The following is a 16,768-nucleotide window of genomic DNA, read 5'->3' as shown; positions in this document are numbered from 1 at the left end:
AGCTGCAGAGCCACCAAGCCTGCATTGTCGTCTTCCCCCAGCTGTTGCTCTTCCCAGGCCCTGTGGTAAGTATCAGGGCTCGTCGGGTGATACATACTGGGAGGGGGGCTTCTGCCTCCCCGCCCACACTGTGTATGTGTATTAAACGCTTAATCAATAAACGCAGCATCTTGCCTTATCCTCCCTCATAAGGCCTTGCTTGTGATTTGAGCAATTGGCAATTTCTGTAACAGGCGCACAAGAGGTTGAACAATACAGAGTAAGCAAAGAAATTACAGTTAAGGACCATATCTGTCCAAAATGGCTCATAAACTTTTATGAAGCTAACTTTCCTGCAAGCGTTATGGAGGTAATTCAGAGGCAGAATTTTTCTGAACAAACTGCTAGTCAAGCCCAGGGATGACCTGTTGCCTTGAGTGGATTAGATGTGGTTGGAATAGCACAGACTGGATCAGGGAAAACACTGTCTTACTTGTTGCCTGCCATACTGCATATAAATCATCAGCCATTCCTAAAGCGTGGAGATGGACCTATTCATCTTGTTCTGGCACCAACTCAAGAACTGGCTCAACAAGTGCAGCAAGTGGCTGATGAATTTAGTAGAGCGTGTCGTTTGAAGTCCAAGTGTATTTATGGTGGTGTTTCAAAAGGACCACAGATCCATGACTTGGAAAGAGGTATGGAGATTTACATTACAATGCCTGGAAGGCTCATAGACTTCTTAGAAACTGGGAAGATGAATCTCAGGAGGTGTAACTTACCTTGTGCTTGATGAAGCTGACAGAATGCTTGAAATGGGATTTGAATCTCAGATCAGAAAAACTGTAGATCAGATAAGACCTAATAGGCAAAACGTAATGTGCAGTGCAACATGGGCCATAGAAGTAAGGCAGCTTGCTGAAGACTTCTTGAAGGAATATGTACATCCCTGGCTCTGTCACTGGTTTATAGATTGACCTTAGCCAACTATCTCCACTTTTCTGAGACCCAGTTTCTTCATCTATAAAAAGGAACAAGAACAATGACCTCTCTTGAAAAGTTCTTTGAAGTCTGCAGATGACTAATGCTTTGGGTATCCCAAGAATACAAGCCCTAAACATGCGTGTGTGTTTGTGTGCATGTGTTTGCATTTTTATAATTAATGTCTTGCTATTTTGATCCCTGTCACTTACTCCACATTCCAGGTAGGAACAGGGGATAACCTGAGGTTAGCTACCTAGCCCTAGTGGGATAGGACAGGGCCTTTAAAAATACTGTAGTGTTGAACAGAAATTTCTCATGGCCAAACAATTACTGTTGCAAACTGTAGGATCTGGGGCCATTATTAAAGAATACCATAGAACTCTCAAGGGCTTGATCCAAAGCCCATTGGAGTCACTGTTAAACTGTAAGAGTCCACATCAGCCCATGGCAACATATCTGACATTTTAAGTGAGCTCCAAAGGAAATCTCATCTAGTGTGACAGCCAGAAAGATGGGGCCTACAGTTTTAACAAAGATGGGGAAAGGAGGGAAAAGCTTCTTTAGAATTCAGGCAGGGATGGAAAGGACCTCAAGGTTAACAGACTTAGTTTACATATTTACAGATTTCATGGCCAGAAAGGACCACTGTGCTGATTTAGTCCACTCTCCTGGATGACACAGGCCATAGAGTGTCACCCAGTGGCTCCTGCATGAAGTCCATACCTACAGATTGAGCTAAAGTATGTCTTTTTATGACTGTAAATTAGATGGTAGCCCATCCCAAGAAAGTATGAGTAATGCTGACTTCTCTCTTATATCCTTTCTCCATTATCTGCAGCTGCATGAGCAGCTTATTGTTGAACTGGAGTGTGACAGTGGGGTTGGGAGACATCAAAGAGTTGAATTCCCCTCTGCACCTCTTCATCTCTCCTAATTCTCTGTCCTTGCCATTATACCTACCTACCTTCATGAAAAGCTTTGAGATCCTCAGCAGACATGTCTATAAAAGACTACAAAATAGTACTGAGGATGTGTATATTATGATGTGTGTCAGCATACAGGTTTCAGGATTAATTATGAATTAGAGAGTATTCATAATGAGTACCAATCCAGTTTTCAGTATTGCAGGCAGATGGCATGCTAACAATCAGAGCTTACAGAAATAAAATTCCTACTAGTCTTTGCCAATTCCTGGCTGATTATAGCAACTTTCTGATTTTTGGAAAAGGTCTAATAAATTGAAGGAAAATATCAATTAGTGCAGGATGGAAAATGCCATCCACACACATGTGCATACATACACACATGCATGCACCAGTTCCAAGTGTGATAGTTATGGTAAAGAGTTCACCTCTCCCAGGGGTTTCAAATTAATATTTTCCCTGATTTGTGAATTGCCTTCCCAACAGGGAGCTGGCATGAATGGCCAGTCATTATCTCATCTCCACAGAAATGGTCACCTTGCCAGACCAGCTTTCAGTATTTGCTGACTGGCTGGGGAACTGGGTCCTGACAGCAGAGTCTTTCTGCAAGCCTGGAAAAATAACCTAGTCTATGTAAATACAGCATTGTATAGGTTTTGATTGCATGCTTGAATCCTGATCCTTGTTTGGCACTGCACTGCTTTGTTGTATATCCTCCTCTTGCTGAACTGCTAGAAGACCCCTACAATAGGAATTATGTCTATTGAAGGAGTCCAGAATAACCACAGGGGTTGGGGAGTATGGATAAGAACCACACAGAGGGGAGAATTCTTCCCTGAAATCAGCCATGGTAAGACCCTCTCGTTTCTTCCTGAGCTCAGAACACCATAGTATTGTGATTATAAAAGGAAAGAAAGAACAACTAAAAAAAAAGAAGTGTGAACTCCGTTGAAACCAGCTGTCTTTGACTTTGTCAGACTTATATAAGAACATCCTAGGTTTGAGTTCAATGAACTCAAATGCGGGGACCTTATGCTTTGTGGTATATTAATGTTTAAATCATGGTCAAAAATTTCATTCTCACCTGATAGGACTGGGGTTTCCTTTAACCATAAAGCCTATTCAGGTACAATCATGCCTAACTAATTAACTAACCAACTAATTAACTAACTAACCAACCACACTGAAATCAATTGCTCATCAACCAATGAACAAGGTCACCAGCAGGCACTGGCTAGCTGAGAGAGCTAAGAACATCATATGAAACTTTCTCTAGGTCACCACCTCAAACCCAGCCCAAATTCTAATGACCAAAAGGTATTGCCATCTAATGGCTATTGCAGACCTATGTGAGATGAGATTGCTAGTCTCTCTTCCATTCCTGACCACATCACAAAACCTGCCATTACAGCTAACACCCTTGCTGGGGTGTAGAGTGGCACCCATAAAGGCAGTTCCTCCAGGTCAACATGGAGTGTAGAATAGTTTGCACTGATGCTGTTACTTGTGCTGTACTGAATCTATAGTTAGAGGAGAGAAATCGGTCTTCTTGGTACCATTCCTGAATCTTGTAATGTTAAGTTCTAGGGTTTCATGCATTATATAAATGTTAATTTAATCTGAAACCAGAAATACTTATTGATTGTCACAGACAAATCATTTTATTCATTCAATTTATAGGCTTTTCTATGGCATTCATCAACAAAGTGTCTGATAGGAGTCTATAAAACACATATATTACAGTGTTTTTTGCTGGTTAAGATTTGCAAAGAGGTATGACAAAATATTACAGATTTACTGAGTTTGTGATGGGAAAGTAAGGTTATAGAGGCTACTCAGGCTGAGGCATCAGTTGGAGATCAGTTACAACATCAGTCGTATTTCCACTGGAGCAAATAAAGTACTGAAAAACTGATCTGAATGAATTTGAATCAGACCATTTGACAACTCCTGAATAACAAAATACAACCATTTCTAAGGATCAATAATATTTGTGCAATAAACTTGAATTGATCAATTATTTTTGGTATGATTAATCTTTATATACCCCAAAACTCAAACATATTTTATTTTGATCAATGTTCTTTGTCTGCTCCAATTTTTTTCCTATAGTTATCTAATTTCCAGGGTCTTGGAGTTTTTAAGGTTTTTTTTAAATAGTCTTCTTATTTGGGGCAGTAATTAACTAAGATTCTAGACATGAAGTCCTTGTAATCGTCTTTGCTAAAAGCCTTTTAACAATCGTTCAATGGAATATGAAAGGCTAATAAAAAATCAATTTAAAAAAAAATCAAACACCATTTTCAATGATTCATATGTCAGACAGCTGTGCTACAAAAGCTGTTTGCAGCCAGAGTTAAACACTTATTCTGAGAATGGATACAAACTGATGCCCTAATGAAGAGGCAAATATTTGGTTTTCAAATCCTTGCGCTGGAGAAAGAACAGGGAAGTTCGTCTTTGAGTTTCACAGGCTATTGTATATCTGTGCCCTAAAACACTGCTCTTAAACGTTACCTTAGAATAAAGTAAAATGTGCTCACTCCAGGAAGAAATTCATTTAAAAGGTTTTTGGTTATGATTAAAAGGGACCATGATGATCCCTTGGATTGATGCCTATGATGACCATGATGGCTATGATTAGACATCATCTGACTTTCTGCATATCATGGGAATTTCTGTGAAATCCTTATTGCTAAACTAGTGAATTGTCCATCGAGAATGACAGGTGGGGGGGGTAGGTAGGTTCGGAGCACCACCACCCACCATCCTGCGCCACTGCCACCTCCAGGGGGGCAGCTTGCCCCACTGTCCCCTCCATCTCCCTCTGCCAGCACCCCATACCGCTGTCGCCTCCAGCACCACTGGCCTCCCCCCTGCCCTCCCCCCCTCCCTCCCCCACCCTTGCTCTTTGGAGATGGTGGAGCACCACTATGATGGCAGGGATGGAGAGGGGGGCAGGGCAAGACCAGCAGCTGCCTCCAAGGAGTAGGGCCGGGTTGTCAAAGTTAGTAGCATTGGCCTTGTCCCCCCGTTCCATCCCCTCTGTTCCCACTGTCATGGTGGTGCTCCGCACTCTGGTTGTTTCACTAACCAATCAGAGTGCTCCAAGAGTGCTATGGACAGACAGACGGACTAAGCCCTTTATTATATACAAATGCACTCAAAGGAATTTTGGAAACCACTGAGACGTGGAAGCATTTAATGCTATAATTCTTTCTGCCCTTCTCACCTTGCTTTTGATATGATGGTTTCAACATTCCTTGGTTCTGGTGATTTAGCCCTTCCTTTTGCTCTTGTCACTTCCAGATGCCCAAATCAGCTCCACTTCTGACAGCAAGGGGGATCTGGGGAGGGTGCACTGGTGCAGGTGCACACCCACCCCACTTTGATTCCTGCTCCACCCAAAGTTTAAAATCAACTGTCTGGCAGTGGCAGTAGCATTTCTGTTCAGGCAGCAGAGACAGCTTCAATTAAATCCATGGTTCATTAAAATCTACCTGATTCCATCTAAATTCTTCATTCCACAAGTGTTAATAGCCCTCTCTTCTTTTCAATGGTTGTGATGTTCCACTAATCAAGGTAGTCTTCCTTCTGCATTTCTGCTGTCTGTTAGTTGTTCATGGTAATGTAGCTCCCATTTCACAGTCCTGTAGACTATTTTTAATTCATTCCAATGAAATTCTATTTATTTTTGCTTTACTGTTACACTGAATAATATAGCCCTAGGCCCCTAGCATATTAATAAAGCTTCTAGTTTCTTTTAACCTGGAGAAAAATATGTGTTGTGTTATATGGGATGATGCACCACACCATCTGCCCCCTTTTCAAAATCCTACATCTGCTCACATCTGACAGTGCCCCTGTCTGGCACTGACAGGTAGCTTCTTCTCATCTCTAGTCCCTTCTGTCTCCTGCTTTCTTCTTGCCTGTTCCTGCTCCTCTCTTCTTCCATTTATCTTCACTATTGCCCTCATTGCATCTTCTCTCCTTTCTTCCACTCCAGTATGTCCTCTTCTTCCATTTTTGTGTCTCTCTCCAGCTTTTTCTCATTATTTAGGCTGTAAACACTTTGGGACAGAGACTGTCTATTGCAAATGGATGTACAGTCCTAGCCTAGTTTCTGGGCTCATCTGGGGCTTCCTGACATAACTGCAATACAAACCCTCTTCTTTTCTGTCAGCTTTCTTGATTCTTTCCAACCTGCCTGTTCCACCATAGCACAGTATTAGCTGCTGAAAAAACTCAGGGAACACAACACATCCTGCAGTGAGGAAGCATTGCATCTGGACTCAGCACAGTGCTTCCTGGTGCTGACTGATATATACCATCTACCTGAGTCCCTGAAGCACACATCATCCAGACAAAGCAACTGGACAGCTACAAGCTTCAGGGGCCTCCTTAAAATGTTCATTCAAATTACGGTCTAGAGATAGAAAAGATTTTAGAGCTACTATCTCACTCAGAAGGGTAATCTATGGCTTAGGCCTCTAGGTTCAACACCTGGGTTCAGTTCTCTGCACAGTTCAGCACAGACTTTCTGTTGACCTGGGCAAGTCACTTTGTCTCTGCACATCAGATCTTCAGCTGTAAAATCTAGATAAAAGCATTGCCCTACTTCAGAGGGGTGTTACTGTAGTAAATACATTGAAGACTTGGAGGCACTCAGATATTATGGTAACTGGAGCCATAAGACAGATGGATAGATTCCTTGTATTTAACCACAAGCATCAGTAACCCCTCTAAATCCAAAGAGAGCTTTTAAATGAATCCAGCAATAATGGCGTTCTGAGGAGTTACAGGGCCCCTAAATCCTCCACCCTACATGCACCAATGAATTGTGTTTACACATAGCAAGAATAAACTAAGGGGTAGCAAACAGCTAATATACCACCTGCCATATCTGTATTAGGCTTTTGCCATCTAAAAATTTCCCCTATTGCTTCCCCAGTACATTTGCTCTGAAACTGGGAATGTAGGAGTGCTTATATAGGTGAAGGCCCATCAACCTCTGGTATTTTAATTGTCATGTCATGTCTGCCTGCTCTAAAAAGAGGCAGGTGACAGGGGAGGAAAAACTCCAGCCAATCACACCTGGACTGTCCTAACATGCCCTGGAGGATAGTATCAGGGGTAGGAAATGTAAGGAAAGGAAGCTCGTGTAGACACAGCTAGAAAGTCTCGAAAACAAATGCCAGCCAGAAGTACCATAAAACTGGAAGTAACCCCCATGAATTAATATTGACTATATATGCTAATTTGAAAAATCAGCAAACATTAATTAGCTGTAATTCTCTCTAACAACAGAGGAGAAGTAGTCCTCACCTGCAGAGACAGCTGGGAACATAAAATGAAACAGAACTTGAAAATGTGGCATGCCTTTTCTGCCACAAAACAAGCACATAGTAAGATAAGCAGTTGTACAGTATTTTATGTACAGCAACTTTGTTGAACAGTTTGTTGTTAACAGTGTGAAACCTTTTCCAGTATTCCACCTGCAAGAGACAATATGTTCCAGTTTGGTGAGACACTTTCAGCTGTCTCTGTGTGAATTTCAGACACTGAAAGCTGAAGTGTTTGCTGGATCTCTGACAATAAACACACTGGATATCTAAATTGTTAAATATCTTGGCATTTGACCAGCAAAACATTCATGTAAAACCGTATGCCAGTAAATCTGCCTTCTGTCCTTAAGCTGATTATTCAAGGGTCCACTATGAGATCCCCTAATAAATTAAGAAAACCTAGAGATATTTAAGAAGCCTATTGATCCATTACCACGGCTGTTATTGGGCATTCAGAATTTATACACAGTGAGATGGAAACTCTTTATAAGCTATTAGATGTTAGAGGTTGCACCATATGTCATTTGAAAGGCAGCTTCCCCTAGATTTGCAACAGTCTCAAATTTCCTGGAGCCAGATCCAAACAAAATTCCAGGTATCCAACAAAATACCTTGAAATCTAAACTCAAATACAATGAATTTTGCAAGTGGCCCCATTCTGTAGAGCAGACATATTCTGGAGAGTGCTTAAACTCCAGATCTGAATCCAAATGTTTTCATTGGAACCCATTCCTAGACTTTACCAGGGGCTTCAGTTATGGTGGCCACATGAGTTCATAGGAGGGATGGCAGAGTTTTGGTAGATGCAAACTTTTGGGCATATCCTATTAATTTTGTATCACAGATTTTGTTTTCACTGAAATAGAGCAACCTTTGACTCTGCCTTCAGTTGGGTCTCCCAAGCACTAATTGAAAATCTGAATTAGGAACCAGGGTGTTAAAGTAGCTATTTCCAGCTCTGCTACTGACCTACTACATGGCCCTGGGCAAATCCCTTTACCTCTCTGTGCTTTCCTTTCCCTCTTACTCTTTGACCATCTTGGTTATGTAGACTGCAAGCTCCTTGGGGCAGGGGCCTCTCCTAATCTATGTATGTACAGGACCTAGCAAAACAGGCCTTTGATCTCAGTTGGCCCCTCTAGGCACTACTATAAATGGAACAGTAAATAATAATTAATTATCATCATAATTATGGTTCAAATGTCTTCTTTATCGTCCAACTCCATGTCCTCACTGGTAGTAAAACTCAAGGTATGGGGACAAAAGCATCTGACCCTGTGAACTAGTGGTGACATAATTTATGACAAACTACCGTGCAGGTTAAACATGCAATTCCCCCACCCTGCTTCTCATCTATGGGCAGAGTAGCCATAGGCTTAGTAAACATTAGAAATTATTTGTCTTGACTATGGTTTCAGAGCCAAATGCAACCAGTATTCTGAGTTTTTGCATCTTCTGTCACTATGACTAATTATTGCTGTACATTACTTCGTTACAAGCAACTTGAGCAATTGCTAGACTTCTTTAGTCTAACAGCTTATCCAAAGAAATGTAGTTTTTCTGAGTAAAGAACATGGATGGGAGACTGGCAAAATCAAACCAGATTGGAAGTAGCAAATGTTGTTTCTGTCTACTGGGTATGAGGCAGCCTAAGTTAAGTGAGTTTAATAGACTCACTGTGTAAGTGTCCACAAAATCCACCACAGGGGTTTGACATCAGCTCACCTCTTTCGGCTGTCACACCAATGAGATCAAGTAGTAGACAGACCAATAAGGAAACTGAGCAGCCCTTTCAGAACTTAATACGGTCTTTCTGCCTCAAGATCAGGCACACCGGTAAGACACAACTAGCACAAAGCTTCTGCACCTCTTGTGTGGGTAGATAGCTCTCATCCTAATAGATCTGCTACTGCCATATAATCTACAAGAAATCTGCGTGTATTTTCTACTGAACCTATATGAATACACACTTTTTTCATTGGCTATTATGTAAACCCACTGTGCCAGTTGTACTAACTGAAGAACTTTGCAAATGTTCTTTCCCATTCAATTGCAATATAATTATCACTATTGTTTAAGTGTCTTCTGAACCACAAAAAAGTTCATAAGGGGAAAATCCAGCCTGCTTCTCTACTACTAAGTGGGTTTCTTAGCGCAGAGGGTTCTTTGCTGTAGCTCCCTGTATGTAGACCAGAAAGGGGTACTGGCAGCTCCACTATGCCAATCCCTTCAGCCTCCTTGACTGTAGGTGGCTTTATGAGGCTCCAAAGAGTCTGTATCAATCACTGGGTTGCACAATATGATTTCATTTTTCTGAACAATACAGGCAATATTTAGCTTGCTCTTACATGGCTGATCCCAGCATAACAATAAAAACGTCATCCCATTGTACCAAAATGTCATCCTGCCACAATGTTTTATCTTCACATGAGGTTAGCTCCTGGGCCCCAATGAGATTTCAGTATCCAGGTGTTTTTTTACAAGCAGCGTTTAGGGGACTCTTAAAATAGGACAATCTCAGAAATTCTGGAAGTGGTAGCAGTTCTGCATTGTGTCTCTGTCCTGAGTGACTCCATCTGGGACTATTTTTGATGGCCTATGTGAGGACAGCTGCTCATTATTACAAATCCTTTCACTACTAACATATAGAAATGCTGTATGTATAGAAACAGAATTGTGGCTGCTGGTGGTTTTTCCTCCAATAAAAAGATTTTAAGAAATGTTGCCATACACAGACACCCCAAATCTGCACTGTTACTTATGGCTTCATGCAACAATGGAAAGTTACACGGGCATTTCAATCCAGGTTCTCCACTGGCAAAGCAAGAGCAACTCCATCAGCTCCAACTGAGCCATGTCTGCTTATGCCAAAAGTGAATTTGAGCCCTTGAATATCATTAGGATTTAATTCCCAGGTGCTCGGCAGCTACAGTTTCTAATGCCAGATTATTAACAAAGTACAGAAAACAAAAGAATGCAGTAGCCTGCGGCCCTATCCCTGACACCAATATATCTTCTGAGAATCTACTGCCTGAGTCCTGTGTGTGTGGACTAGATCAGAGTAATGGTGTGTGCTGCAGCCTTATTGTGTGCGAGACCCTGGCACTATCATCTCCATTTTTATGCTGTCTTTTCTGGACTGCTCACATCATACAGAATGCTCTCTTCGTACTGAAATAAAAGTTCTCTCTGCTCAGGAAGATGCTGACACATTCTTAGTTCTGTCTAATGGTGATGGTTGTGTTCCAGACATTGTGGAAATGTCCCAGGAGGCTGTAGATTGCTCCCAAGCATTCAGTATTTGAGAAGCATGCATGTTTTCTGTTCTTAGGCATTTATACTCATGTTTGGGACCTGAAACTTCTTTTTTGATTTGGATCCAAACTGTGCTCAGCTTTCAATGGGTTTGATAAGCTGCACGGAGAGATGGGGACTTGCTGCAAAGTGTGGGCATATATTGGCATCAGATCTTTCTCCACCTCTTGTAGGAAGTGTTAAAACTACTTTTTGTATTACTTAGCAGCAAGTTTCTTCACTCAGTGCTGGGTAATGAATGGAAGCCTATGCCCCCTGAACTCTTCCTGAATTACAACCCAGTGAGCACAGCCTCAGATTTACACTGCATTCACTTATATGCAGAGACATTCAAAAGTGTTTGAATAAAAGGACAATGCCACCCACATGCCAATGCCACCCATAGCAGGACCATTTAGAAATGGACAGAGAAGTTTGATTATCTCTAAAGCAGCTGTTTTATACCTTATATCTGACATTTTTTCTATCAGAAACCCCAATTGCTCATGCTGAATTATCTCAATTTCAAATTTGCTTAAGTGACATTCAATGGAACTTACACTTCTAAGTCAGTCGCTTTTGGAAATGTTATCCCATACCTATACTGTATCACTTAAGGAAAAACTTACACACACCAGATCTCTCTCACACATAGAAATAGGGCATGTCTACAGGTGACCCTGCCTTACCGTGGCAACACATTACGAAGACGTAGCATCAACAGGCATCTACACATGACCAGCAGCTACTTTGCTGTAGTGATGCGCTCCCCTCTGTATAGTGCACTACTACAGTGAAGTAGCTGCTAAAAATAACTGTGCACTGCTCACACGGTGCAGTGCGGGCTGTTACTGCACCATGATTTAGTACTAAATCACGGCGCAGTAACAATGTCATAGCAACACATGTAGATGTGCCAATAGAGTCATAGAATCACTGAGAAGTGGGGCTGGAAGGGACCTCCAGAGGTCACCTAGTCCAAACCCCTGTCTGAGGCAGGATCATCCCTATTCAAACCATCACCTACACAGCCATCAACCTATACAGCCATCACTACAAAGACCTAGCACCCTAACCTGCTACAGGCAAAGCAGGGGCGGCAGCCAATGTCCTGCTTCTATGGAATGTTGTCAATATATGCTCAAGAGGTCCCAGGTAAAGAGCCAAACCCCCTCAGTCCATACCAATCTGATCATGGCATAAAATTTGTTCCCAGCCTCAGATATAGTGATTGGTCTGACCCTGGACAGAGGGACAAGACCCCCTAGCCAGGAACCTTGGGCTTTGGTCCCAGCAGGAGCATTGGCACACCCCAGTCAAAGTCTGCAGCCTTAACTGTAGCCAACACCCAATGTCTCTGGGAAGGCTTAAAAACACCCTGACACATGTAGCATAAAGGGGCAGTAGGGGCAAAAAGCAAAGTCCAGAAGCATGGGAAATACCGGTGGTAGACACAGACATCACTGTCCAACACCTCCAGTGATGGAGAGTCCCCAGCTCCTCCACTTCCTTCACTAATCTAAGAAGTTTTTCTGGCTAGCCAGTCTAACCTTACTTTGCAGAGTCTAGATCACCTCTTCTATTTTCTGCACTTACATTTGTATTTGTGTGAAAAAGGATAAATATGCCTTCCCAAGGTGCTAGCCCCTCTCAACCTAACTAGCTAATACATACAGTTAATTATGCAGCCCTATTTGAAACCGTCCCTTCCAGCCATCCAATCTCCAACCCTTTGATCAACTAGGAAGCATGGCCTTTTTTTGTCCTTTGTCCTGTTCATGGTATGTTAAAGCCCTCATTTCCACTGGGTTATTTGCTGATAGCTGGCTCAAGTACTTAATGAGAGAGAGGAAGAGGAATGCCTTTTTACATAAAAAGAGAGGTGTCTTTTCGCTACATAGAAAGACAATGCCTTTTATGTTTCATAGGGAGGGGGAGAGAGGCAGGCTTGTCTTTGCAGACCCCAGTGGGGAAATGGGTAATCTGGCGGGAACACCGCCCATAGTTTCATTAATCCTCCCTTAAACATTTCCCTGAATGCCTTCCCCGGGAAAGCTGTGCTGTGCAGACAGTGCAACCCCGAGCAGGGCGACCTGCTGTGCAGAGACATGACTAGGAACAGAGGCTGTTTTCCAAGAGCACCCAGACTTGCTCTCCGCGCATTCAGATGCTGGCAACCTTGGCTGCAGGGCTCACAACCCCTTAACTAGGTTAATCCTGCTGCCCAGCCAGACTCCCCGGTGCTGCAGCGGCTCTCGCAGGGCTCCAACTCGCCGGAACCAGGCGGGACTAGCAGGGACTCAGCAGCCGGGCTCCCCTCCTAATCCAAAGCGGCATCTTTGTGCCAGTGTTTAGTAAACTGGCTCGGGAGGAGGGGAGCTCAGACAAAGGCTCTAAACTTGGGAGAGCCAGAAAGGGCCCAACCGGCAGGGTGGCTGGGCTCTGGGCTTTTGTCTGGGGGTTTTGTTTGGCCCGAGCTCCACTAGACATCAAAATCATCTGCCTTTGCCTGGAGAGGCCAGCACCAGGAAGGGTACCAGAAGAACCTCAGAAAGCCAGCTGCCCCAGGCTGCAGCCAAAGAGCGCAAAGGAGGCACCTGATCTCCGGGCGGGAGGATCTGGTAGCATTTGTGCGGGGATTAGAAAGGCTGCGGGCGCCTCCCAGCCACCCCGGGCACGGCGGCGCAGCGAGGGGAGCCCCCGTCCTGGCACCGCGGAGCAGGAGCAGCTCCAGGGCTGCCGATCGCCAGGGCACGCGGGGGCACACTCGAGTGTGCGCGTGTGAGAGTCTGTGCGCGTGCCTGTGGGTGTGCGTGCGTGAGTGTATGTGTGTGTGTCTCAGTGTGGGTGTGCATGGGTGGATGTGTGGTAGGGGGACGGGAGGGCTAGGGCTGGACTTAACTCCTTTTCCTTCAATCATGCAAAGAATCGGTTGTGTTAAAACACGAAGACGGGGGGCGGGCACAGTGACAGTGACCTCAAACCCGGGGCTCAGCAGAGCGCTTTGCACGAAGGCCCGTGCCGAGCCCCTCCGGGCAGGCGCAGGCGGCTGTGCGGTCCTGGGGGCTCCCCGGGGGGGTCAGCCGGCCGGGGGGTGCAGGAGAGGGCAGCGGAAGGGAGCGGTGGAGGGTCAGGCTCCGCGGAAAGGCACATTTGGGGCACTGACTTGAAACCCTGGCTCAGGATTTCTCCTGATGCCTTTTCGGCTCTGAACGCCGCCGGGTAGTGGCTGGGGGAAGGGGAGCGGTGATTTGGGGCTGAGGAAGGAGCCGGAGGTGGGGAGGGGGGGTGAAGGTTTAGAGCTGCTGTGGCATCTGGCATGAAAAAATGTCCCGGGAAGCTGTTACATTAAATTGTAAAATCGATTTATTGAATGGCAGGTGTTAGCTACAAACAGATGGAGAACATAAAGGCATAAGCAGGCATTTGTATGGAAAAGAAGCCATCGATTTGGAGCCAAAGATTCAATAGTAATCGTTATACCATTTAATAGAAATGTTCTTATTTTATGGGCTAAACTCTGAATAACAATGGGGGGAGGCGACACACCCACGGGTTGGAGCTGCACCCAGCCCGCGCGCTGCCCCGTGGCAAGAGAGAGCTGTTTTCCTCTCCTGGTTTATATATTAAGGGGTCGTTTTCTTTCCCTCCGGCGCCCCTCTGTACAGATCGGGCTCCCCTCGCCCCCAGAGCCGGGAGGGAGGGGATGAAGGGAGCCAGCCCGGGCCCGCCCGGGAGTGCAGGTGTGAGCAGGGGAAGTGCAGCGCCCAGGACGGCTCCTGCACTTCCCCTCCCGAGGCTGATCACACGTGCACACACGCACGCACACACACACACACACACACACACACCCGCCCGTGTGACGCGAGCACGCCTCGCTTGCCCTTAAACGAGCCCGATCGGGATCAAACCCCAGCGCCCCGAGCCGGGACGGCTTTAAAGGGAGTAAGTGGCAAGTGTTAAAAGAAAGCTGGCTCCTCTTCTAAGGTCTGCCGGGCACCCTGCAGCTGCCGGGGCTGCAGGTGCCCTTTGTGCCTCTCTTCCTCGCTGCTGCTGCCTGGTGTCTGCATGCCAGGCTGGGCTGGGCCTTGTTGTCCCAGTTGGCACGTGGCGTGGTTGGCCGGCTCGTGGCAGCTCCCCTGGAGCAGATGAGGCACGCGCCAGCCTCATTACAATGAGAATGGACAGAATGAAGAAGCCATGTGGCAGCAACAGTTTGCAAATCTCCCCTCCTTCTGTGCAAATCAGGAAACATTTCCAAACATTTGTACCCCAAATCGACCGCATTAACACCCCTCGGAGCCTCTGTCCCCGGAGAGAGACTGTGAGCTGTGGACATTTACACTGAAACAAAACAAGCAAGTGGGAGCCCTCCACCCCTCCCCCCTCCCGTCTCTGGGTGTGTGTCAGCACTGAATAGATGCGCAACTTTCTAACTAAGGGGTTTAAAAGCCAGCAGAGAATTCAGAGCACAAAGTAGATCTGTGCCCGGGGAAGGGGCTGCGAACAGTGAATAGATGGGCCACTTTCTAACGCCGGATTTAAAAAGCGATCAGGAGAGCCAAGCCGCAAAATGAATCTGTGCGCCGGAGAGAGAGGAGCTGCTCCCACTGGGGACATCCAAGGCTCGTGACAACAACCTCATCTTTATAAGGACTCGGTCGCCTTCGCTGTCTCTCTCCCCCGATGAACAACAAAGTCATTACAACTAATTTGATCAACGACTGCTAAAAAAACCAAAAGCTACTTGGAATTAATTTATTCTCTCAGAAACCGACGACTGAAAACACAAAGGCTATTTCTGTAGGCATGAGGTGTGTTCGGGTGCCTCCTTACACCGTCTACCTGCATAACCTGAGTGCAATCTTTCTGCCCCACGGCTTGCTCGAGTGTGCACCTTCCTATAATTGCCCTTGTGGGAAACACATTACTGCACTAGAGGCAAATCACAGGTTTATAAGCCTTTGCATGTAATGACCTTCCCCCCCCCCACAAAAGATAGCTACTGAAAGGTGCTGAGATCACCATGCACTAACCACCCGTTTTCAAGAATAAAGGTTCTCCCTCATTAAATAGAAAGGAATCAAACGCAGGCTTGGCAATATGGGTGCTACTGTGGTCCTGACTTTTTCCAAGATAAAAACCACTTTTAGGGACACGTGGGGAAAAGCAAACAAACAAACTGCGTAATGTATCGATTATTTAGTGGCCGAGATGATGCTTTTTGGTTCAATACTTTTGAAGGACGGAGTTCAGAATACTCCCAGAACTGGGGATTAGCTTGGTCCCAAACTAGACCCCAGTTGCTACCAAGACCAGACACTGGGCTAGGAGTCCATGTACGTCCATTTGTAGACAACAGCCCATAAGCTTCAGCAAGCCCCTGCTAGACAGTCCGAGAACTGGAAGAGCAAGAAGGCTGTGGATCAGTAGTGTGATCTCGATTTCAGCCCCTGGAGCAACTGGCCTGGCCGCTGTCCGGGATGGGATCCCGAACCGGGGGTACCACTGCTCTCCCCTGGCGCGGTGACCCCGGGCTGGGACCCCGCTGCTGCCCAGGTGGGTGCACAGGTGTAACGAAGTGCCGGGCGTGGCTCCAGGAGCCGGAACGGATCGTCCTGCTGCCAGCATTAACTGCTGCGGCCCCCCGAGGAACACGGGGGGACCACAGGGGCAGAGCAGGATCCTAGGAAAGGGCATTTGCAAAGCATTTCCCGCTGTGCCTGAATCAAGGCAGGGCTTTTTGGTCCTGCTGCTGCACTTCCAGCAGCATTAACTCCGCTCAGAAGGAATAATATGCGTATGTGTATTCAGTACAGATAAGTCGCTGGGCACTATGTGACTTTAGCAAGGGATGGGGGTGTGTTACTCCTGCTGGGGTTCCCTCCACACTCAGTCTCCGCGATCTAAGGAGTTGTAAGAGGACTCGAAATCCAAGCCGGCACCACAAGAGCCTGCCTCTGTACTGACTGAAAGCAGCGAAGAGGGTCATGCAACCGATCCGGTTTGGGACATAGCTCTGAGTTCTCCCCTGCTCCTTCTGCTGAGGCGGGGAATGGGATTACTCCTAGCAGGACTTGCTTCGACCCAGGTAGAGCAGCCTTGTGACCACGTGGAGCCTGAAGACCCCCCTGGAAACCGTCTCAACCCGGTTCTTCCTTGCTCCCGGGCTCAACGGAGCGCCTGGGAGGCTCAGTGCGGGGTGGGCCCGGGGCGCAGGACAGTGTAGAGACACCGGTCACA

At 45.8% G+C, this 16,768-nt stretch overlaps 1 pseudogene; it reads left to right on the top strand.

The window, feature by feature from the left end:
• The first annotated feature begins 343 nt into the window (after positions 1 to 343).
• Positions 344 to 956, top strand: LOC149871877 (putative ATP-dependent RNA helicase DDX5 pseudogene; annotated as a pseudogene).
• Positions 957 to 16,768: the final 15,812 nt, after the last annotated feature.

The sequence above is a fragment of the Crocodylus siamensis genome, chromosome 2 (assembly GCF_052110815.1).
Source record: "Crocodylus siamensis isolate JL-2025a chromosome 2, ASM5211081v1, whole genome shotgun sequence".
Taxonomy (NCBI): Eukaryota; Metazoa; Chordata; order Crocodylia; family Crocodylidae; genus Crocodylus; species Crocodylus siamensis.
Note: the sequence above shows the minus strand (reverse complement) of the source record. Positions and strands in the feature narration are given on the sequence as shown.